Here is a 25218-nt window from a genome sequence, read left to right as displayed (position 1 = left end):
ATTGGTTCTGAAGAAGGCTATGTGTGTATTGGGACATTGCTTCAGTTGGTACTATAGAGAATGATAAGTTGCCATGTTTGAATATTTAAATTGGTAAAAATTATGCTAATTGTTATATTGTAACATTATTATATAATATATAATCATATTCTTAAATAAAGATTGTTTTAAATAGAAAGTACCTAGTGGGTCAATAGAATCACATCTTTGTGAAACACTTTCTGCTCATGCTAATGCCAGAATTAGTTGGGGTTGAGGCTAATTTTATAAAATACCTGGAGTTCCTGATCTGGTCCCCAACAAGGGACATTACAATTTTTTCTACTCACTTGGACCTGCATGAGTTTTGCGATTGCTCCAGTAGTTCCAACATTGCTTATTTACCTCCAAGCTGCCTATAGCCTCTACACATGTGCAGTAGGAGAGCCTGGCAGCAGTGCTTGCTGATTACATGATCTAGACAACTTGCTCATCTTAGAGGCTCATTTATGTCTGTTAAAGGAAATTCTTATGCATGTAATAATGCTTGGCAGAAAATTAATTTTTAAGACCGGAAGGATGTCTCAGCAGGCAAGGGACAGGGCCCCTGATTTAGTGACAACACATTAGAGGGTATAGTCACTGAGACGGACTCTATACCATAGCCAATTTTTCCCACGTGGAAAAAAAGCCCTCAAGAAATAGCCTGAAAAGGGAATGGGAAGATTTTAGGTGGGACATCAATACACTGGTCTGGCAGCAATTTAGGATATAATACAATGGGCTCATATGTGTAGTGAAGGAGAGAGAATGCACCCTCACAGCACATCACCTGTCTATCACAGCAGCAACCTCTCTTGCTGCTTAACACACAATACCCCAGTCACTCACCCAGCAACACATGCTGCCACTCTGGAATTATAATTACCATTCAAACACACAACCTCACCCATGCCCATGAAACAATGCTGCCACAACACAGCTGGATGTTTTATACATCCAGCTATTCAGCTATGGCAGGCCTGTCACCCAAATACAGTGCCACGCATTCACTAATATTCTATTCTCTCACTTGCAGGAGAAGATTGGCAATAATAACAGGGAAAGACAGAAGACCAACTCCATTTTCTGAGCTTCCTTATCTGCAATCAAGGTGTCTGACTCTTCAAATAACACTATCACGGGACCTGTTTTATATTGGAGATGTCTGGATGTTTGTTGCCCAACTTTGTGATTCTGGTATCACATCAGGTTGGGCTGTGTGGTATCATAGGTAGAGCCAAGTAAACACTTCCAGTGCATGTGGGACACATCTGCATGCACTCTTTACCGAATGGCATGCGGGCTATGGAGGAAGCAACCAATGGTATTGTGAACTGAAGGGATGGGGCACGTAGAGAGCGCTACAAGGCCTCCATAACCCTGCTCCATAGAGCACGTCACAAAGCAATTTCTCCCTCAATGTTTTTTGTTCCTTTCGAGTATGAGTTCTGATGGAGTTGAATTGTCAAAACTATTTCAGGTATTGATTGGCACTCTTTTGTACTTCCAGCATTTTCTGCTTATATTTGAGATGAGCAGCAATTTTGCTGATGGCATAACGATTTCAATTCTTGGCCAGTTACTACCTTTAGAAAGACATTGGATCAACTCCTAGTGTGAAAGAAGTTTGAGCATTAAGGAAGAACATCATGTGTATAATACTTAGAGAGGTATTAATAGCTTTATTTTTCACATGTGGTTAGAGAGTACAGGGTTACTGGGTGAGGTGATGGGAGCAATTCCATCAGTGGAAAAGTTATGACTGAACTGTGGAACTTGTTGTAGTGTATTGGTTATGATTTGGTGAGTCTGAAGAAGTCTCTGTTGTCTTTATTGATCTTAGAACTATTTACTAATATCTTATGGGTACAAGCTAGGAGCTGTCTCAATCCTTGTTGGTGTACATGGCTCTGTCCAATATGAGACTGACCCTCGCTGTGTGTCATGTGCTCTCTTTACATCAATGTATCGATGGTACGATATACAGTTCCACATTAACCGTATATATATACTAGACTCTTATATTACAGAACTAATGAGTTTTATAGACTCCTCTCTCGTTCCAAGAATTTGTGAATGTATTCTCAATCTTTAGTTTTATTTCAGAAACAAAGAGCATCAAATCTAAAGACAACGATTTTATTTGCTTGATGTGTATCATTGTAGAATTAAGTACTCGATTCTGAATCAACATAGCAAAAGGATCTATTTATTTTAAACTATGTTTGTTTTCTAATTTGCTTAGTGCAAATGAGTTGCGATTTGAAACACTGCGAGATAAACACAGCAGCAGGCGTGGCCAAGGTTCAAACTTTTCTTTTAATGTCATTAAAATGCAATAGATTTTACAGCTACAGATAATGCCTGGAGCTGCCTTAATCTGACTGTGGCACTTCAAGTCAGAATGGAACATTTATACTCCCAACACGTAGTCAAACCTCAGTGCAGCCTCTCTTTTCAATAAATGCTGCTATATATGTTTTATAGGAAAATCAGCAAACATATAAATACTCTCAGGAACAGTTATCTGTAATGTGTTAGGAAGACTGAGATTAAAAGGTTGTGGGTAGTGTCCCATGAGTAAGCTGTAGCTATGTGGTGTAGTGAACAGTGAAAAGTAAAATGTCTGTGAGAGATACTGCTCCGCTTCTTGATGATAAATGCCATTGCAGAAAGAAATACTTCACTGAAGGAACAAGATAAATGAAGCCAGCTGACTCACCAGCAGAATTGCTCAGGTTAGCTTTTATCAGTTTGTTCTGAGAAATCTTTTAGTGTTTGTGCGGTTGAGTGTAAAGTAATCTGACACATCTGTGTGAACCCCACTGTTTGTGACATGATTTCAAAACTGAGACTCTACGGTTAGCGGGAAACAAAACAGGCCAAAGATTTGCACCACCTTGGAGGTTGTAACCAGTGATTATGGAAGTAGCATTTTTTAATGTGCAAGACCCTGTTACCGAGACAGTAGCAATGAGCTACTGGGTCGGATTAACCTCAGCTATATTATTTGTCCTTGCCATGAGATGACAGGGAGCAACTCTCCCATTCCACTGCACTGCTTTTTTAGCACTATGGGCCAGGAGACTCTAGTGGTGGCTAATTCGCATGATTCACATTGGGTATCTAGGCCTCCACGCGCCTCCCAGCATTGGATTTCCGGCACCGTCAACTCTGCACTGATTCCTGGTGCATAGTTGCCTAATATAGGCAGCAAGTAATTTTATTATAATTGAAATCCTATTAGTGGGCTCGGGACTGAAATCTTCAAGCCTGCTGGCCTTCACCCTTCTCCCCACCAGAGTTTACAATAGCTGTCCGCTAACGGGGAGCTGGCAGCTTGACCCCGCCGGATAGAAGGAGGGCAGTTGATGTCACCCTGCCCCCCTTAGGGTTGGGTACCAAGGAGTGGCCACTGGGCATTGTTGCCCTGGCAGTCCTAGCCTGGGCCTCCTGGTACTGCCCAAGGGACAAAGTTCCAATGCCCAGGGGACATCTTGGCACTGCCCATTGAGCATGGGGTAGTGTCAAAGGGGTAGGATCTAATAGAGGGCTAGGCATGATGGGGGCATGTCCTCCAGGAAGTGATCAATGGGGGCCCTGCTGCCACTCTACAGTCAGGATCGGTGGGGGTGGTAGGGAAGCCAGCGATCGGGGCTGACCATTGGATTGGAGGAGACAGCATGCTGGGCAGGTCGGGGCTGTGGGGAGGGGCAGTACTGTGTAGGGGGTTGGGACTGCCGGGCATGGTAAAGGGGTGTGGGGGTGAGAGAAGGTGTGGGGCGGGGGCGGCTCCAGAGATCAAGGCAGACTGGGATATGGAGAGAGTGTCAGGGCTGGGCCCGGACATGTTCGGAGGAGAGGCCAATGATCGGGCTGTGGGGGGTCAGTAGAGCAGTGATGTGGGATTGTGGGGTTGGCCAGTGATTGATCTAGCCAGCAATTGAGAGGCTGGCAGAGAGGGACCACTGCGTATGTGCCGACCTGGCATGCCGCATGCACAGTGGCCTGCTCAGCACAATGCTGCAGGCCTCCCAGATGGGAATAGGCCCTGACCCTCTGATTTCTGGAGTGAATCACGCTTATGCACTTTGTAGTGCACAGAGTGTGGGAGATTCATTTTGAAAATCCCACTGAGAAAACCAACATGATTTACTCTAGTTTTTATGCCAACTCAACACTTCTTTTTGGCAGAATCCCACCCAACATGTCTACTGGTGGTGGGATTATTCAGGATCTTGATGCTTAGCTGTGTCATGGCTCTTAGGGGTAGGCTCAATGTACTAGGCGGACTTCTGGACCACAGTTTTATCACAGAAAGCAGATTAGTTTCTGTTGTGTATGTGGTGCCTGTCTCTTTTAGACAGTGCATCTGATGTAGGTCACCTGACTTGAAGGACCAATGGGGATTGAGAGTGAATAATCACATCACAGGATGAAGTCCTCTCTCAGGCAGAATACTCCTGGCAGCCATGTAACAGATATGTAAAGGCTGCAACCTCCTATACATGGTTCTCATTATCAATAAATACCGTTTGTACTAACAGAGTTTGTAGCCTTTTGATGCCTGAAGTGTGCCACACTACTACATATCGGAGCTGAGACAATATGTTTTGATGGTACAGCCTACCTGTGAGTATCTAGTTTGGATGGAGTCTGGAAAAGAGGAATACTCATTCATGTGCCTGTTTTTGGTTGAATAGACTCAGAGAGAGTTGTTCAGATAGTGTCAGACTCTGAGGGGCAGAAGTTATGAACCTGGTGTGGCCGGCAAGTCAAGAGGTTTGGAAAGAGAGAGAAATTTGAAATGAAGAGAAGTTGGCCTCCAAGAGCAAAAGAAGCAAAATTTGAGCTACAGTTCTTTTATTTGGAAGGGAGGAAGACACGTGAAACAGAGTAGGTTTTGAAGTGAAAATGAAAAAATAGAAGGCAGATATTTGCTGCAGTTAGATAAGCTTAGAGGCTAAAAAGAGAGAAAGGAGAAAAACGCCCCAGGGAATGCCAGAACTTGTCCCAGAGACATGGGAAAATGAAAAGGCTGAGAATTGCAGGGTTCCTGATGTGATCTGAGTTTGCGGGGAGTCCGGGTAGCAATTGCTGCACTGAAGGACTGCAGGCACTGAGGGCCTACAGGCAGTAAAAGCTTAAAGGGTTTAGTTGAGGCAAAATCCTGTACCTGCTGAAAAGTAAATAAACTGAGATTTGTTTTTTAAAAGAAGATAATGGTCCCAATTGGACAGGGTGAGAGGCATTACTGAAATTAACAAAAGGAGGGCATCAGGAGAAGAGTGAAGCAGGCTCTCCAGCTAGCCAGAAGAAATCAGAAAATTGTAGGCATCATTTTCTTCTAACAGAGGAAAAAAAGAGAAGTTAGAAGTTTAAAAAAGGGTCCACAAAGGAGGAGCTGTAGATTACTTCTGAAACTGCAAAAGCACAGAAAAACAGCAGCTATTGACAGTTTGAGAAAACAGGAAAGTTAACAGCCTTAAAGTGGCAAGACCTTAAGTTTGTACATCATGTAAAGCAACAACCACAAGAAGGGACAGAGGACAAGAAATCAGGGAAGACCCCAGACAAAGGGCGATTATAAAAAGAGGATCTGTAGGCAGTGCAAGACCTCAGCAGTGGAAATTAATGCCTCAAGAGGCAACGCTGAAGCTGAGAGGAACTAATATGCCTTCAAGAAAGAGGCAACACCAGATAAGGGTAGGGAGTAAAATACTCTGGAGAGGGGAGAAGCATGGGGAGAGCCCTGAGAGGGGGGTACTGAGAAACCCCTGAGACAGGGGGAATGCTGGAAGACCACTAAGAGGGGGCTATTGAGAAACCCCTGAGAGGGCGGGGAAACCATTGGAAGATCACGGATAGGGGCACTGGAAAACCTGAAGAGGGGAGAGCATTGGAAGCCCTGAGAAAGGGGGGCACAGAGAGGGCCCAGGAAGTGGGCAAATAAAAGAAGAGCTGAAAGCAGCAAGACTCAGTTCCACCCCATCCTTTTGTATTGCAATGAGAAATTGCTTGCCTCGCATGGTGGTACAGTGATTAGCACTGCTGCCTCATAGCATCAGGGACACAGGTTCGATTCCAGCCTTGGGTGATTGTATGGAGTCTACATGTTCGCCCCGTATCTGTGTGGGTTTCCTATGGGTGGTCTGGTTTCCTCCCACAGCCCAAAGATGTTCAGGTTAGGTGCATTGGCCATGCTAAACTGCTCCTTAATGTCCCAAGATGGGCAGGTTAGGCGGATTAGCTATGGTAAATGTGTGGGGTTACAGGGATAAAGTGGGGGATGTATGGCTTCCTTTTGCACTATAGGGATTTTATGAATTTTGTAGAAATATTGCAAACAATATAGGGAGGAAAGTGTCAGGGTACAGGGCAAGTTTGGTCATGATGTGGGGGCATTAACAATTGTGCTAGCAATGTGTGCAAAGCAAATGATTCTGCAAGGAATTTGGCAGAACATTGTGAGCAGAGCTAATAATTTTAATCCTAATGTTCCATTACATTTTATCTTCATTTCACCAGTGAGAAAACTGCATACCAGTTATCCCTACTCTAATACAACAGATATGTATCAGGCACTCCGGTAATTATTATGCTTAGACATGAGGATCGGCACATAATATTTTAAATTATCATTGCAGCTGAACTTATCTCCATGCTTTCAGGCTAGCTATTAATAAAAAAGTGAATTGCAATTCTGTTAGTTATAAATATAAATATAACCCAGTATCTTTCTTTTTAATATCATGACCATATTTCTAGTATTTCAGTGCTAAATGATAATTTACCTCCTGAACTTCATGCCTATTCAATTCTACTTGCTAATGCAATATTTAATGTTAATACAGGTATCAGAAATAGCTATCTGAGAGCAAACAGTAGACTGACAGAACAACATTAAATTCAGGGTTATGCAGCCTTTGTTTCTTATTAACATTCTGTCTAATGTTGCCCCCATAGAAACACGTTAATAATGGTGAAGATATTTAGGATGGTGGGATTTGCCTGTTAACAGCTTTACGTGTCTCATCTGGTTAATTTTCCAATTGGCATGGCAGAGCAGTCATGAGGATATGATGTTAAAAAAAACTACTTTTTTTTAAATGGTCATTATGGACTTTTTTTTTAAATCGTCTCCAGGGGGTCATCAGACTTTTTTACAACTGCAGTGTTTGTCAAGCTTCTGGAAGCTTCCAAGTGGATTACAAATGGATTTGCCTAGAGGACGCTTCTGTGGAATTTCACACTTCCCATTGTTCAGGATTATCCAAGAATACCAACGATGAACTGAGACTTGAAAGGCATTTGGAATGCCAAATGATAGATCAGATTACCACTTGCCTTATTTGAAAGATGATTTGTCATTTTTCTACATGATACCGCAGCCATCTTTCCTCGCCTACCAAGAATATATGCTGAACCATCTGACCTCGTCCATGGTTAGGATTCTCCAGTGCCGCTGCAGTTTTGGCTGAGCACCAAATTCTCCATTCTGGCTGGTCGTGGAGCAAGTATGGATGATATCGGAGAATTCTGCTCATAGAGAAGGCAGGAAAAGCAGCTTGGAATCAGAGACGTCTTGAAACATTTTCAAAGAAACAGAAAGGCGCCTCAACTCGGGGAGAAAGCGGGAGGTATCTGCAAACAACTGGTGGCCTGCTGGGTAGCTGAAAGTGCCATAACTGCAGGACTGTAAAAGTGAAACAGGGAACCTCTCTCTGTAGCCTGTACTAAGTAGACCTGTGAAAGCAACCTTTGGCAATTCAACAATGGAAGCCATCGCAGCTGCTGAGACTATCCTACAAGTCCAAGCCTTCTCAGACCAGGTAACATCTTAATTTCAAAGTTCCAGGCCTGCATCCAACAACAGAGAATTGAACTTGTTTAATTTTATAAGTATTGTTTTTATCTTCCTCGATAATTAATATTTATGTGCACGTGTGTGTAAGTGGTGTCATTCTTTTCTGAAGTAATCTCCAGAGTAAGAATGTAGAAATGAACTAATCTTTCCTTTATAAGTACGGAAGTGCTGTTGGTTATTTTTAAATTGACTCAGTCATTCCAAAGGTAGGAAATAATTTGACTTTGATTTAATTTATTATTGTCACCTGTATTAGGATACAGTGAAAAGTATTGTTTCTTTGAAGTTTTTGTGGCAATCTGATTATTTCATGGTCATCATTATCCCAAATTGATTTAATTAACGAGTGGAATTTCTGGGTCATGAATCAACACTTCTGGATTGCTAGTCATTATTATAACCACTGCTACTGTGCCCCAGTATTTGCCTCTTCTAGCGAGTAACTAAAGCCGGCCTGCTCCTCTTAAAGGGATACTCGTACTATCCTGCTGGAAGAGGGCCAGTTAAGTAGTAACCTAGAGAACCAGGTGATGCTCTGGAGATATGGATTTGGATCCCACCACTGCAGATGGTGAAATTCAAATTCAATAAATATCTGGAATTAAAAATCTAATGATGACGAATATGGAACTATTGTCAATTGTTGTAAGAATCCATCTAGTTCGCTAGTGTTTTTTTTAGGGAAGTTAATCTACCATTCATTCCTGGTCTGGCCTAAATGTGACTCCAAATCCACAGCAAATATCCTCTGAAATTGCCCCTCAAGCCATTCAGTTTAAGGATAATTACGGATGAGCAACAAATGCTGGCCTTGTCAGTGACATCCACGTCCCATAAATGAATTTAAAAAAATCAAATTCACGGTTTGCCATAACAGGTATAGAACTCACATGGGTATTGAGTTTCCCTTCTGGTACATTAAGCATGCACGAATCCTGTGATGAACTGGTTAAGTGTACTGCACTGCAAAAAAAATAGTAGGACTGAGATTCATTCCTGCTCAAACACATTCCAGAATGTTTTGTCCTAAAATTGAAATTGATGGTTTCTTGCTATTTGATGGTTTACATCTATCATTTTCTGTTTTTGATAGTTATGGACATAGACTCCTGTGTTCAAATTGTACAATTTGGCAAGAAAAAGCATTATCTCATACAATTTGATGAGGATTGTTATCAGGATTAGCAATGCATATCGATTATCATGGCCTCTGTATTATATAAGCAGGCATATGCTGCAGGATGTGGAAATTGTGGAAACCATGTCATCAATGAGAATGGTGATTAAAAACCTCTACCGACCTATAGTAGAAATTAAAAAGTGCAAAGAGCATCTTAAAACTATGTACAGCAGCTCGAATGTTGTTATTCAGTCCAATTTTTAATCCATAAATCCACACCATAACTGCTCAAAGGGATCTAAATTGGATAGACCCCAAATAAGGATGAGAGGATTATGTTCTGTAACGAATATCATGATTACCCCCCACATCCAATCCAATGCAGCCAGCATGGCACCTGCATGTTGTCTGCTCAATATAATGATTCTAGTCTGTTGATTGGCTGCATGCATCAGCAGGTGGCTCAATATCATTACTTGCTGACATTACTTAAAGTCAGCCTGCATCTCTGAAGGAATATTTGTACTGTCCTGCAGGAATAGGTTGAGCACAACAGGAGGCAGCAGGAACTAACGGAAAGGGAAGAAGCACACCTGCAGGTTACAATTTCCATGGAAGCGATGCAGTGGCTCAGGAACACTGAGGCTGAGGTCAGCTGAATCCATTGAAAATGATGCCGTCCCTGTACCTAACTCTCCTTCTCCCATCTCGCTTCCCCCCACCCCCCGTTGCACATTCTCTTCCGATTTACAAGCTTCAGATGATGTAAGCCAATACATTAATTGCTCATTACATACATCTCAGTTGTCCCCTTGTGCCGTTTATCTTTTTGATACCCAAGAAGTACAACATGAGCAATCAGTGGAAGAATAGCAGGAATGATGAGGGCATAACTTTACTTGATTTCATACTTGCATCCGCCTGCCAAGATCTGACACTACACTTATCTTAGAAAGCAGCTTTCAGTCCGAGTGTTTTCCCTTTGGGTGCAAATGTATTGAAAACAGGAAAGAAGGCAAGGATAGAGAAAGTACCAGCTTGCCAGAGCAAGAGGTCCATGCCAGTTGTTTTGCAGAGGACTGATCTGAGAACTTCAATGGACCAGGCTACAGAAAAAGGCTGATGGGTGCCTGGTGCATTGGAAAACTTGCCAGAAAGTCTATGGTCAAAGATATCCAGCACCAACTTGGCACAAAGAACACAGGGCCATGTAGCTCAGGAGCAGGAGCAGCCATATGATACTGTGAGCCTGCTCCACCATTTGATGAGCTGATTGTGGTCGCAACTCTACCTTCTCCTGTGCCCCCCATAACCCTTTACTCCCTCATCAACATCAGCTGACCTAGACTTATAAACCCAGAATACTTGTTTTTCTAGTTTCTTTACCCTGCTGATAGTAATTTGTGCAGTGCTTTGTGAAGAGCCTGGACCAGTCCTTTCCAACATGGAAGTGGAGCCAAATCCATCAACAAAACTGTGGACCCAGCCATGTTGCAGTGCCTGATGTCTCAGCTTCCATTGCAACACAAATAGCTTTCATCAAAAGACTGAGTCCTGCCAAGTAAGCTCAGACTGCTGCTATGAAAGCTCAGCATGTTGTGTGGAAGCTAGGACTGCTGCCATCAAGATTATAGTTGCCAGTTTACAAATGCACTTGCACTCTGATTACTAGAATTGCTGAGGTGCTTCTCAGAGGAGTGGCACTGGGTCCGTGAAAGATGAGCCTGCTGTCCTCTCTCAAGATAACACCCCCTCTCCACCAATGCTCTTGCTGTTGTCTGTCCATGTGGAGATGCAGCTTTCTGAAGCTGGACCTTATCCTAGAGCTGCTTGAGATTATCCTCCAGGGCATTTGCAGTCTTCTCCACTGGAAGTTAGTGTCCTTCCACCAGCCATACTATATCGCTGGGTTAGCACTATACACTAGTGCTGGTGAAGGCAGACACAAAGGAAATGCACAAGTGTGATTCATTTAATTTTTTTAATAAAATATGGAATGGTTTAATTTGTAAATTTGATTTGCAATGTTGACTTTGTGTTGGCTTTTGGTTTTGTATCGTGATAAGAACATAAGAACATAAGAAATAGGAGCAGGAGTAGGCCATCTAGCCCTTCGAGCCTGCCCCGCCATTCAATAAGATCATGGTTGATCTGTCGTGGCTCAGTTCCACATTCCCGCCCTCTCCCCATAACCCTTAATCCCCTCTCTTATCAAAAGCCCATCAATCCGCGTCTTAAAAATATTTAGCGAGGCAGCCTCCACCACTTCAACGGGCAGAGAATTCCAGAGATTCACCACCCTTTGAGTGAAGAAGTTCCTCTTCAACTCCGTTCTAAACCACCCCCCCTTTATCTTGAGGCTGTGCCCCCTAGTCCTACTATCCTTTCTGAGCAGGAAGAGTCTCTCCACCTCTATCCTATCCATCCCATTCATCATCTTATACGTCTCAATGAGATCTCCTCTCATTCTTCTAAACTCTAACGAGTACAAGCCTAATTTATTCAGCCTCTCCTCATAGCTCAACACCCTCAACTCCGGCATCAGCCTAGTAAACCTCCTCTGCACTCCCTCCAAGGCCAAAATATCCTTGCGTAAGTACGGCGCCCAAAACTGCACACAGTATTCCAGCTGCGGCCTCACCAATGCCCTATACAGCCGCAGCAAGACCTCCCTACTTCTTTATTCAATCCCCCTCGCTATGAAGGCCAGCATCCCATTCGCCTGATGAAGAGAATGATGATGAGAGTCAATGACAGAGGGAAAGTAAGAAGCAGTGGATGTGGAATTGGAATTGAGGTTACTGGGCGGCACAATGGCACTGTGGTTAGCACTGCTGCCTCATTGTGCCAGCGACCTGGGTTCAATTCTGGCCTTGGGTCATTGTCTGTGTGGAGTTTGCACGTTTTCCCGTGTCTGTGAAGGTTTCCTCTGGGTGCTCCAGTTTCCTCACAGTCCAAAGATGTGAAGGTTAGGTTGATTGGCCATGGGAAATTGCCCCACAGTGTCAGTGGGATTAGCAGGGTAAATACATGGGGTCAAGGGGACAGGTCCTGAGTGGGATTGTGGTCATAAGAACATAAGAACATAAGAAATAGGAGCAGGAGTAGGCCATCTAGCCCTTCGAGCCTGCCCCGCCATTCAATAAGATCATGGCTGATCTGTCGTGGCTCAGTTCCACATTCCCGCCCTCTCCCCATAACCCTCAATCCCTTCTCTTATCAAAAACCCATCAACCCGCTTCTTAAAAATATTTAGCGAGGCAGCCTCCACCACTTCAACGGGCAGAGAATTCCAGAGATTCACCACCCTTTGAGTGAAGAAGTTCCTCCTCAACTCCGTTCTAAACCGCCTCCCCTTTATCTTGAGGCTGTGCCCCCTAGTCCTACTGTCTTTTTTGAGCGGGAAGAGTCTCTCCACCTCTATCCTATCCATCCCATTCATCATCTTATACGTCTCAATGAGATCTCCCCTCATTCTTCTAAACTCTAACGAGTACAAGCCTAGTTTATTCAGCCTCTCCTCATAGCTCAATCCCCTCAACTCCGGTATCAGCCTAGTAAACCTCCTCTGCACTCCCTCCAGGGCCAAAATATCCTTGCGCAGGTGCGGCGCCCAAAACTGCACACAGTACTCCAGCTGCGGCCTCACCAATGCCCTATACAGCTGCAGCAAGACCTCCCTACTTCGATGTGGACTCGATGGGTAGAATGGACACCTTCTACCCTGTAGGGATTTCATGATTTAATGGTCACACAGTTCTTCACCTGTAGTCCAGGCTGAAAGTGGCTACATCGTCCTTTTCTTTCCCATGCTCATTCTCCTTAGATTCATACCTAATAGGTGTTGTCAAGGATTGTTTTTCTCATGAAGGTGATGTGGTGTAGCATTGAACAAAGCATCACAATCACTCATCAAACAACAGCTCTTCAGTGCTGTGCAAAGTGGGATCTTTGCTTTAACATGCCAATAGTCACCTTATCACATTTCTTCTGGCAGTATTTTGCTCAGTTGATGCATGCTGGGCAAGCATTTGTGTGATTAGTCACTGGAGTCATGAGGCACGTTGTGAATGGATGGCCCTTCTCATGCAGAAGACACCCTTTGATTTGCTGCAGTGGCTAATATACATCTGGTACAGTGCACTGCTGCAGAATGACTGGTGCCAGGATACGGAACAATGGCCTGAAGATATGCTCCCTGTGGTGAGACATGAGCTGCATGAGACATTTAGTTCCTGTACATGGTAGAGTTGACATGCAACAGCCAAAAGCACAGTGCACACAGTCAATGACTTGCTGTACCATGGGAAATCTGGCATACCTTGCAAATCCTTATGGCCTCTCCACCTGTTTCTCTTTGTCAACAGGAAATTAAACTAAGTTCTCTTTTTGACTCACAGACTGCCTTTATGCAATAGTGGAGAGCAAGCTGTGAGATGTTGCTAATTTCTTTAGCGTCATTCTTGAGGGAGCCGGGCATATAAACAGTTCGGACCACAGTCACCTTCACAGCCATTGGCAGTGCGGCCCTTGCACTAGTTTGTGGTTGCTGCAGCGGCAGATTTCAGTGAGCTTATTGACATTTGGCACACTGTTCCTTGCTGAGATTCTGGAGGAACATTACTCCCCCAACACTCTGGGTAGATATGGCCTTGTGCTGAAAGCCTTCCCCATTCCCCCCGCAGTGGTTTCTGTGCAGAAGTGTTGAAGTTCACAAAGGGATACTTCAGCACCTGTCACACATATTCCCTTTAATCTTTTTAAGCCTGAAACATCTGAAGAGTAGCCCTCATAACATTGAGTATATTAACAGCAAGTCTTCATTAACGACTCTTGCCCATCTACCTATATACAGTAGAAGGTACAGGTTGGTGCTGACTCCAACCTAGGTCTTTTTTATCTTAGCCCATCTCCAGAATAACCCTGATTCTGGGTCATGTGTCTTCCGACATGACTGGGTGGTATGGTACTCAGTTCCACATTAACCCTATATGTACCAGACCCTACTATGGCAGATAATCTTGTTAATTAGCACTTTTGGAGGGGTTGAGCTCTTCATACTACTTAATGTATTTAGCTGTGTGAGATTAAGACAAGATATCAGTTGAAGCATGTTGCCCTGTTGTGGAAAAATTATCACCGGTCTTACTAGAGGTTCAATAATACAGCTTTATTTAGGACACACAGTTTCAGGGAGAAAGCACTGGTATTCCATGGTACTTGGCAGCTACCTTCCAATAAAACGATAGGAGTGGTTCATTTTTACACTTTCAGACAATGGATAGTCTGGACATTAGCCATTTAACACTTCGTTATAGTTGCGCAGGATCGATAGTTAACATGTTGTTACATTCAGACATATACAGACATTGGCATTTAACATTGCATTGTTTCATAGAATGGATACATTTTCTCCATCAGTGACTATCAATTACTTAGTTTTGGTCTATATATATAGTAATTGGTTTTCTTGCATTTATGTATTCCCATTCCCATTTATGGCTAATCTCTTTATTAGACTTTATTGTCCTGAGTCTGTCTTTATCTTTAAAGTGCCTCAGACTCTTTCTGGCTTCCTGTGTAGTGTTTGTTTCCTGCATGCTTAACTTTAAATAACTGTCTGTGCTGCATGTTTTTAATTTCAAGTAGCTGTTTGCGCTCAAGTCAGTGCCCGCTTAATGTCTCTTTCTCAGGTAACCATTTTATGTGCCAGGCCACCATTTTGTGTGTCAGGTACCCATCTTTATGATTTTCCCCACTTCAGCCCTAAAACAGTGTTAAATCAGTGATTGTCATCATTTGTTTATTCTGTTTGGTTTTAAGTAAGCTACGTGCATGTGTATATCTTTTATATTTAATCTTTACCAAGATTATATTCAGCGCATTCTCTCCAAAAATGAGACAGACTTTTCCTGAAATTTTGTGACTCAATGGTCATTGATGTCTTGTGGTGTTGCTGAGAAATCTGTGGGATCTGTCTCAGTAGCACATGCCGCCTAATGTGAAGTGCGCTGTGTTTGGCAATAGTTTACATGTAAATTCATATTTATTTTATGTTAATTCTGAATGTTACATTATAAGATAGATATTGCAAAATGTTTTACTTTTCTGACTTTGCATAGTAAAGTTTAAGAACAACAAAAGTGAATCTCTTGAAGAGTACAGGGGATGTAGGAGTAAAGAGCTTCTACATAAAGGGCAAAAGAGTAACAAGGGATAGAGTAGGGCCTCTTAAGGATCAACAAGGTCATCTATGTGCAGACCCACAAGAGATGGGTAAGATCCTAAATTAATATTTCTCATCAGTATTTACTTGTTGAGATGTTAGGGAACTTGGGGAAGTAAATAGTGATGTCTTGAGGAGTGTACATATTACAGAGAAGGAGGTGCTGGAAGTCTTAAAGTGCATCAAGGTAGATAAATCCCTGGGACCTGACGAAATATACCCCAGGACGTTGTGGGAAGCTAGGGACGAAATTATGGGTCCCCTAGCCAAGGTATTTGAATCATCGATAGTCATGGATGAGGTGCCTGAAGATTGGCGAGTGGCAAATGTTGTGCCTTTGTTTAAAAAGGGCTGCAGGGAAAAGTCTGGGAACTACAGGCCAGTGAGCTCACATCTGTGGTGGGTAATTGTTGGAAGGTATTTTGAGAGACAGGCTGTACAGACATTTAGAGATGCAAGGATTGACTTGGGACAGTCAGCATGGCTTTGAGTGGAAACTCATGTCTTACAAATTTAATTGAGTTTATTGAAGGGATAACCAAGAAGGTAGAGAAGGGCAGTGCAGTTGATGTCGTCTACATGGACTTTCACAAGGCCTTTGACAAGACACCACATGGTAGGTTGTTGCATAAAGTTAAATCTCATGGGATCCAAGGTTTCTACACGGATACAAAATTGGCTTCTTGATACAAGCCAGAGAGTGGTTGTAGAGGATTGTTTTTCAAACTGGAGGCCTGTGACCGTAGGAGGCTAAAGGGTGACCTTATAGTGTTCTATAAAATAATGAGGGATGTGGACAAGGTAAATAGCCAATATCTTTACCCAAAGGTAGGGAAGTCTAAAACTAGAGGGCATAGGTTTAAGGTGAGAGGGGAGAGATACAAAAGTGTCCAGAGGGGCAATTTTTTCATACAGAGGGTGATGAGTGTCTGGAACAAGCTGTGAAAGGTTGTAGTAGAGGTAGGTACAATTTTATCTTTTAAAAAGCATTTGGATAGTTTCATGGGTACGATGGGAATAGAGGGATATGGGCCAAATGCGGGCAATTGGGATTAGTTTCTGGGTTTTAAAGAAAAAGGATGGCATGGACAAGTTGGGCCGAAGGGCTTGTTTCCATGCTGTAAACCTTTATGACTCTATAACTGTGGAATCTTGTGATTTGTTTTTGAGGGGAGTTACTGGAATTTCAAACTATGTATAATTTAAACAAATCCCTCCCCAGATTGTAACAACCATGATAAGAAAAAGAGCAACCACCACTTTTCCACACAAGCAGTTCATTACCTTTCCAATTTTAGTGTTCACAAATGTTAAAGAACAGAATTATTCAATCACTGCTAATAATGTTCTACTTGTATAGCATGGTGGCACAATGGTTAGCACTGCTGCCTCACTGCGCCGGGGACCCAGGTTCAATACTGGCCTTGGATTTTCACATTTTCCTCATGTCTGATTGGGTTTCCTCCAGATGGTCTGGTTTCCTCCCACAGTCATAAGATGTATAGGTTAGGTGATTGGGCCATGCTAAGTTGACCCTTAAGTGTCCAAAGTTGTGTAGGTTAGTGGAATTAGCCATGGTAAATGCTCAGGATGTGGGTATGCTGGCGTTGGACTGGCGTAAACACAGTAAAAAGTCTGACAACACCAGGTTTTAGTCCAACCTATTTATTACAGGGATAGGTTGAAGGGGTGGACCAGGGTGGGAGTCAGCAAGTCTGTGCAGACTCTATGGGCTGAATGGTCTCCTCTGTACTGTAAGGATTCTGTGGTTCTAAGTGCCATTTTAAATTGTGTTCATTTTTGAAGGGGGATAGCATATATACTTGAAGGTGTTTAGGGAAAGAACAAGAGAATGAAACTTATTGGATAGCTCTTTAATAGACTAGGTACAAACACAATGGGTTGAATGGCTTCCTTTTGTGCTTTGTCATTCTCTGGCACCATGATTTTTTTTTTGTTTATTTTCAATTCAATCTAATCAAAGTCCAATTCAAAGTCTCAGCAAGTGAGACATTCTAGCTGACAAGACAGGCTCACCATTTCCTGGCTTAGGCTTGATCTACATGATCCAAAGTGATTGGAGTAAGCAAGGCTTGAGCTCATTTGCAAAAGGCTTAAATGCCGCTTTAAAAAATTGCTTCAAATGAAGCCTCAGTGTAACCTCATGACTTCAACCAAGTGCAGGACAACAAAACTACCCTTGATCTTATCCCTGTCTTGCTTTTTCTTGTAATGGTGCTCACGTACAGCCCTACAGGCACAAACAAAACTGGAGTGCTTTCCTGACAAGCCACTTTTCATTAAGCCAAGCCTAAGACCTAAAAGCTGTCAAAGTTTCACAGTTAAGACAGATCACATCCTTGCCAAGAGTGGGTAGTGATAAGGAACAGAACTCTGGCTGATATTTTCTTCTCAGCCAAGCTGAGGGCAATTGGAACATCTTCACTGTTGCTTTGGCTAAATTGATTCAGCATTGGCCAGGGATCAGATAAGTGACCCCTCTCTCTACAGTTCAGTTTAGCATCCAGAAATATTAATATTGAACCTTGTAATTTATTCCACAAATGATCTTTGGCTTTGTTTTATTAGTTAATAAAGCAAATATCATGGATTCAATATACAGTCATATGCTAAAATGCACTTTCTAACAACAAATATTCCTAAATTTGAAGTAACCAAGCATATTTAAATATGAACTTTGGTAGAAACACAATCATCTTTCTATTTACGTGGGCTACTCCTGTGTATAACAGATTTACAGAATTATATCTGAAGGACCAGATGAAGAACTCATTTTTGGATCCAAGGAGTTAATAATTTCATCCAAAAATTCTGTTTATATTGGCAGTAAAGCCTTGCACAATGTGCTAACAAAATGTTTGTTTTTTAATAGAACAATTGGGACCCATTTTGTCTTCTCATGCAGGCCCTGCCAACGTTTGCTGTGAAAATCACCACATTTGGTGTTTTCTTTAGCAAATATACCAAGACAGCTTAGAAGTGATCCAGCCGATGAACTAGATCTGTTAGAGAAGTATTCTGTGAAAATCACTCGTGGCAGCAGCAGAGTCTGTTAACCAAAGGTTAATAATTCTAAAAAGTGGGTAGCCTTAGGTATTACCTAAGATTCTATCACAAAATGCAATGCATCACAATCTTATACAATTATGCTGCAGAAGTTGGCTACATTAATGCAGCAGTGAGGAGTTTTGGTGTTCCAGAAAAATCCAAATGACTGTAAAGTTTAATTTTGTTATTTTTATCTCATAGAATCATTGAATGTGACAGCTCAGAAACAGGCCTTTGACCCATCAAGTAAATGGTAATCTTTTACTCCATGTGGATGGAGCACAATCCCATTCCTCCTTCTGTCAATCTTAATATCATCAGGAGTGTGTTTCCATAATACAGCAGAGTAATTGCTGTAGATTGCACTTCTTGAGGTGAAACCTTCAAAAGTGTCCTTGGGATATCCTGAGGATGTTAATTGCATTTGAATGCACGTTCCTTCTTTATGTGGTTGCTGAATCGTAACAGTTGATTTTAACGTTCTGTGCCTGATGAAAGAAAGAAAACCTGACACTCATGCAGCAGCTTTTTATCCCTTTTGATCATTTTACATCCATCTAAGAGGCAGACATGACCTCACATGATGTCTCATTGCGAAACAGCACTTCCAACAGTATAGCACTGCCTCAATGCTGTTCTGGTCATGTCAGGGTTTATTTTTGCAGTCGTCCTGTAGTGGGGCCTCAAACCAGAACTTTCTGACACAGTGGCAAGTGCTTGGTGGGATTTTATGGCCTCTCTCAGGTGAGACTGGAAATTCTTTCCAAGGTCAGCGGAGGACGTGGGAGAGTTTCATGTTGGCGCAGGCTCAATGGGCTGAATGGCCTCCTTCTGCGCTGTAGGAATTCAATGAATCTCTGATTCAAAGATCTCATCTCTGACTTTATCCACCCTTTGCCAGTGGCATAATGAAGTTCCCACCCAGAAATGGCAGGAACATCATTTAGTTACACTTTAATAAACTTAAATATAATTAAAGTTCTTCCCTGCAATATGTTCGCCCACATTCTGAGTTCCCTTTGATGTGACATCACATTGGCTTTTCAGAACATGAAGCAGTTGAGCCACTGGGGGCACAAAGGTAAGTATAGCTCCCATGGGGGAGAGGGACTGCCCTGGGCATCATGTCCCTGGCAGTGACACCAAAGGGGGGCATTCCCCCTATATGTATGGGTGGGGATTCCCCTTTTCTGTTATGGGGGGAGGGAGGGGAGGACCATGGAGGGGGAGTGGTGAGATTGGAGTATCCTTTTCAGGGCACCCTTTTCAGGCCCTGCTCAAACCTCCAGGTTTTTAATGTGTACAGAAAATTTGGAGACAAAACTCGACTGTGCAGCTGGAGAGTTTTCTTGCCTCAGCCAGTACTCTGTGTACAGAGTGGAAAATTTTGTCCATAATCTTGTTCTTTCAATGACACTGGACCAAAGTCTTTGAAGTTCCAATCTGAGCAGTACCTCCTACACAGACTGCACTATCTTCTCAGGTGCAATTAAGGATGGGCAATAAATGCTGGCTTTGTCAATGAAGTCCACATGCTGTGAATGAATAAAACATTCTGCTGCTGCCATTGTTTCTCGTTGGCCATTATAACACATTGTGAAAGGAAATCTCTGATCCTCTCACTTTATCCCTTCAGTGGTGATTTAAGTTTAAGCCTCTAAGTGCTGATTCACAGACAAGTGGAAATACTTTTACAATGTTTATGCCAGCAAAACTCTCAGTCTTTTTTAATCCCAAGACTTTTGACCCAGCAGTGAAGAGAAATGGTGAATAATTTCATGCAGATGCTACGACAACGGATGAATGAACATTGCTCGACAGTCACCAGGCAAGACTGTTCCCTTCCTGTTGGCGAACACTTCAGTGGTCACGGGCATTCAGCCTCTGACCTTCGGGTAAGCATTCTCCAAGGCGGCCTTCACGACACACGACAGCGCAGAGTCGCTGAACAGAGACTGATAGCCAAGTTCCGCACACATGAGGACGGTCTCAACAGGGATCTTGGGTTCATGTCGCACTATCTGTAACCCCCGTGACTTGCCTGGGTTTGCAAAACCTCACTTACTGTACTGTCTGGAGACAATACACATCTCTTTAAACTGTGATCAGTGCTCCTTCCACTCATATTATCAGCCACTTCAGGTCTTGAACAGCAGGTTAGGTGTAAGGATTCGCATTCTAATCAGTAATCTCTAAACTGTCTGTGCTTTATATGCTCTGTCTGAGGCCAGAACTCTCCATTCACCTGACGAAGGGGCTAACCCGAAAGCTTGCGAGTATATTATCAAATAAATAGGTTGGACTAAAACCTGGTGTTGTCAGACTTTTTACTGTGTTTACGCCAGTCCAACGCCGGCATACCCACATCATGAATAATTTCAAGTCAGGATCGTGTGTGACTTGGAGGGAAGCATGCAGGAAGTGACAGCCCAATTCATCTGCTTGTCCTTCTGATGTGGAGATTTCAATCTGTAGCAGGGCAGAATCTCATTTAAGCTATGCCTGGTGCTGATTCCCTGGCTTGATGGAAATGGTAAATGCAAGTTTATGCTAGGCATATATCTCACAATGTCTCATTGATGTGCAGTTTTGAGCTGCAAGATCTGTTCTGATAGGCTGCAATTGGTGTGATGGTAGTGCCCCCCAACACAATAGAGGTTGTCCTCAGCATGAAGAAAGGACTCTGTTACCACAAGGATTGGGCAGTGATTACACTCCCACCAACAGTATCATAGACAGATTCATCTGCATCAGATAGATTGTTGACGATGAGCTCAAGTAGATTTTTTTATTATGTTGGCTCTCTCACCACCTGCTAAATCTGAAGGCTATGTCCTTCAGGACTCGGTCTGTTTGGTCAGAAGTGGCGTTGGAATATTCATGGCCATAGATATTGAAGTCCCCTCACGCAGAGGGTAACCTTTGTTATCCTTTGTGTTTCATCCAAGTTGTGTTCAATATGGAGGCTTTTGATTTGGCCTCTCAGAGGATGGTAGGTGATATTCAGAAATAGTTTCTTTGCCATATTTGACCTAATACCAAGAGATTTGATGGGGTCCAGAATCATTGCTGATAACTTCTGAGACCACTCACTCCCAACTGTATACCACTGTGGGGCAGGGTATAGCCAGGAGTGGTGAAGAAGAATTGTGATAGTCATCAAGGGATATGATTCAGGGTTTTGCATGGCTAGTCTGTGGGACAGCTCTCCTCATTTTGGGACAGTCCATAGCTGTTAGTGAGAGATACTTTGAAGTGCCAACTGGGCTCCATCAAATCTGATAGCCAGGTCAATGCCAAGTGGTTCATCTGGCTTGATTTTATTTTGTATTAGTTTGAAACAATAGAGTAGCTTGCTCTGTTCAGATGACAGCTTAGAGAGGATATAGAGTCAGACGAGGTCAACGGGTTTCCTTTCACGAATAACAAGAGTGAACAAAATACATTGCTACGATAATCCAGAACTACTGACAGTGGACTCCAGGATTTTAACTCCAAGGTTATTTAACTGACCAAATTTAAATTCCCCAGCTGTGCTTATACTGAGTTTTGAAATCTTATCCTAGATCAATTGCTGAAACATCTGGATTCCAGTCCAGCACCAGAAACATTGCCCCTGTTTTGAACGGTTCTCTCAGGCTCTTTCCCTTTCCATGGAAATATTTTGCCTCCATAGCCAACTATATGTAGCTGAGCCTTGACATCTTTTGAATTCCTACAGTGCAGAAGGAGGCCATTCGGCCCCTCTAGTTTGCACCAACCACAATCCCACTCAGGCCATATCCCCATAACCCCATGCATTTACTCTAGCTAGTCCCCTTGACACTAAGGAGCAATTTATCATGGCCAATCAACCTAACTCACACACCTTTGGACTGTGGGAGGAAACTGGAGCACCCAGAGGAAACCCACACAGACACAGGGAGAACGTGGAAACTCCACACAGACAGTGACCCAAGCTAGGAATTGATCCTGGGTCTCTGATGCTGTGAGGCAGCAGTGCTAACCACTGTGCCACCGTCCTTGACTGAGGAAGGCACTGAAGTGCATGAGGAGAGAAATGATTCACTAAACTTTTAAAGTTTATTTATTAGTGTCACAAGTAGGCTGTTGGCCAGCCCTGTCGACCTTGCAAAGTCTTCCTTACTAATAGCTGGGGGCTAGTGCCAAAACTGGGAGAGCTGTCGAGTAAAGTGACAGCCTGACATAGTCATTCTCATGGAATCATACCTTACAGAAACCACCATTACCATCCCTGGATACATCCTGTCCCCCCAGCAGGACAGACCCAACAGAGGTGGCTGTACAGTGGTATACAGTCAGGAAGGAGTTACCCTGGGAGTCCTTAACATCAGCACTGGACCCCATAAAATCTTATGGCTTCAGGTTAAACACGAGCAAGGAAATGTCTTACTGGTTACCATGTACCGTCCTCCTTCAGCTGATGAATTTGTACTTCTCCATGTTGAACAACACTTGGAGTAAACAATGAGGCTGACGAGAGCACAAATTGACTCTGGGTGGGGATTTCAAGATTGGCTCAGCACTATTGACTGAGCTAATTGGGTCCTAAAGCATATACCTGCTAGGCTGGGACTGCAGCAGGTGGTGAAGGAGCCAGCAAGAGGAAAAAACATGCTTGCCCTCATCTTTACCAATCTGCCAGCTGCAAATGTATCTGTCCATGAGAGTATCGGTAAGATTGACCATCGCACTGACCTTGTGGAGACAAAGCCCCTTCTTCACATTGAGAATAACCTCTATCATGTTGTGTGGCACAATCACCATGCTAAATGGGACAGACATCAAACAGATCTAGCAGTTCAAGACTGGACATCCATGAGGCGCTGTGGGCCATCAACAGCATCAGAACTGCACTCCTACACAACCTGCAACCTCATTGCCCAGCATATTGCTCGCTAAACCATTACCATCAAGCCAGGGGATCAACGTGGTTCAATGGATTGTGCAGGACAGCATGCCAGGAACAGCACCTGGCATACCTAAAAATGAGGTGTTAACCTGATGAAGCTACCAAACAGGACGATTTGCATGTCAAATGCATAAACAGCAAGTGATAGACAGAGCTAAGTGACCCCACAACCAAAGGTTCAGATATAAGCTCTGCAGTCCTTCCACATCCAGTCGTGAATGGTGATGAACAATTAAACAACTAAGTGGAGAGGATTCTTCATAAATACCCCATCCTCAATGATGGAAGAGCCCTGCACATTAGTGCAGAAAATAAGGCTGAAGAATTTGCAGCAATCTTCAGCCAGAAATGCCAGTTGGATGATCAATCACTGCTTCCTCCAGTGGTCCCCAGCACCTCAGATGTTGGTCTCCAGCCAATTTAACTCACTCCATGTGATATCGAGAAACGGTTGGAGCAATGGAAAGGCAATGGGCTCTGGTAACATTCCAGCAATAATACTGAAGACTTGTGCTCCAGAACTTGCCACTCCTGAAACCAAGCATTACCGTTAAAAAAACTGGGATCTATCAGTGGAAAATTGCACAGGTATGTCCTGTACACACAAAGCAGAACAAATCCAGCCCGGCTAATTACTGCCCAATTACCGCTCAGTCTACTCTCGATCATCAGTAAAGTGATGGAACGGGTCACCAACAGTGCTATCAAGCAATAACCTGCTCAGTGACGCCCAGGGTCACTCAGCTCCTGACCTTATTACAGCCTTGGTTCAAACATGGATGAAACATCCATAGACAGTACCTTCCAAACCCAGAACCAATTCCACCTTGAAGGACAAGGGCAGCGGATACATGGGAATACTACCACATGCAAGTTCCCCTCCAAGCCACTCACCATCCTGACTTGGAAATATGTCACCGCTCCTTCGCAGTCAATGGGTCAAATTCCTGGAATCTCTCCCCCCCACCCCCCACCCCGCTGATGACATTGTGGGTCAACTACAGCACATGGACTGCAGCTGGAATGTAGCAATTCAAGAAGGCAGCTCACCACCATCTTCTCAAGGGCAACTAGGGATGGGCAATAAATGCTGGCCAGCCAGCGATGCCAATGTCCAACGAATGAATAAAAAAAATTGCAATAATGTGACTGTGAAAATCCCCTAGTCACCACACTCTGGCACCAGTTCAGGTACACTGTGGAAGAATATTTAGCATGGCTAATGCACCAACTAGCATAACTTTTAAACTGTGGGAGGAAACCGGAGTACCAGAAAAAACCCACACAGACATGGGGAGAACATGTAGGCTCCGCTTAGACAGTGACCTGGGTTCTTGGTACTTCGAGGCAGCAGTGCTCACCACTGTGCCACTGTGCCACCATGCCAACCATATCTGCTTTTGCATCCTAGCCAATACTAGTGCAGTACTGTTTTCTTTCAGAGTTGGATTAATTTACAAAGCATTTCTCTGGAGTTGGTCACATTTTCTTTTTGTTTCTCAGGATTGTGTCTAATCTTGGCAATCAGGCCGATGCATGAGGTTACAGAGACATGGGTGAAAAGTACCGGGCTTTGCAATTTTGTTTTGCTCCTTCTATTTGGATGGTTGCTTTCCAGTTCATCTACTTACTATATTCTGAATTTTCTCTCCCCACTGATTCCCTTGTGTCCCTCTGCCACTCTGGATGTCCATTTGTTGAAGTGAGTTTATCCAGTTAGCAGCACTCAGGCAGTTAAGATCTAAAATGAGAATGCTTCATTGGCTCTATGTCTCTTCGCGTTTTCTTTATGTTGAGGTTGTTCACATCTTTCATTTTCCTCAGGTATTTTGCTGTGTGAATGAGGAGATTAGGTCAAACTGTGAGAAAACAGTTTAGAACATAAAAAATGTGCACTGCAGACACCAAAATAATATGCAAGTGACAATTCTACTGGTCATGTATGCAAATTACATCATCAGTGATTGCTAAGATTAGAATTC

The sequence above is a fragment of the Carcharhinus amblyrhynchos genome, chromosome 13 (assembly GCF_965287045.1).
Source record: "Carcharhinus amblyrhynchos chromosome 13, sCarAmb.v2.hapA, whole genome shotgun sequence".
Taxonomy (NCBI): Eukaryota; Metazoa; Chordata; class Chondrichthyes; order Carcharhiniformes; family Carcharhinidae; genus Carcharhinus; species Carcharhinus amblyrhynchos.
Note: the sequence above shows the minus strand (reverse complement) of the source record.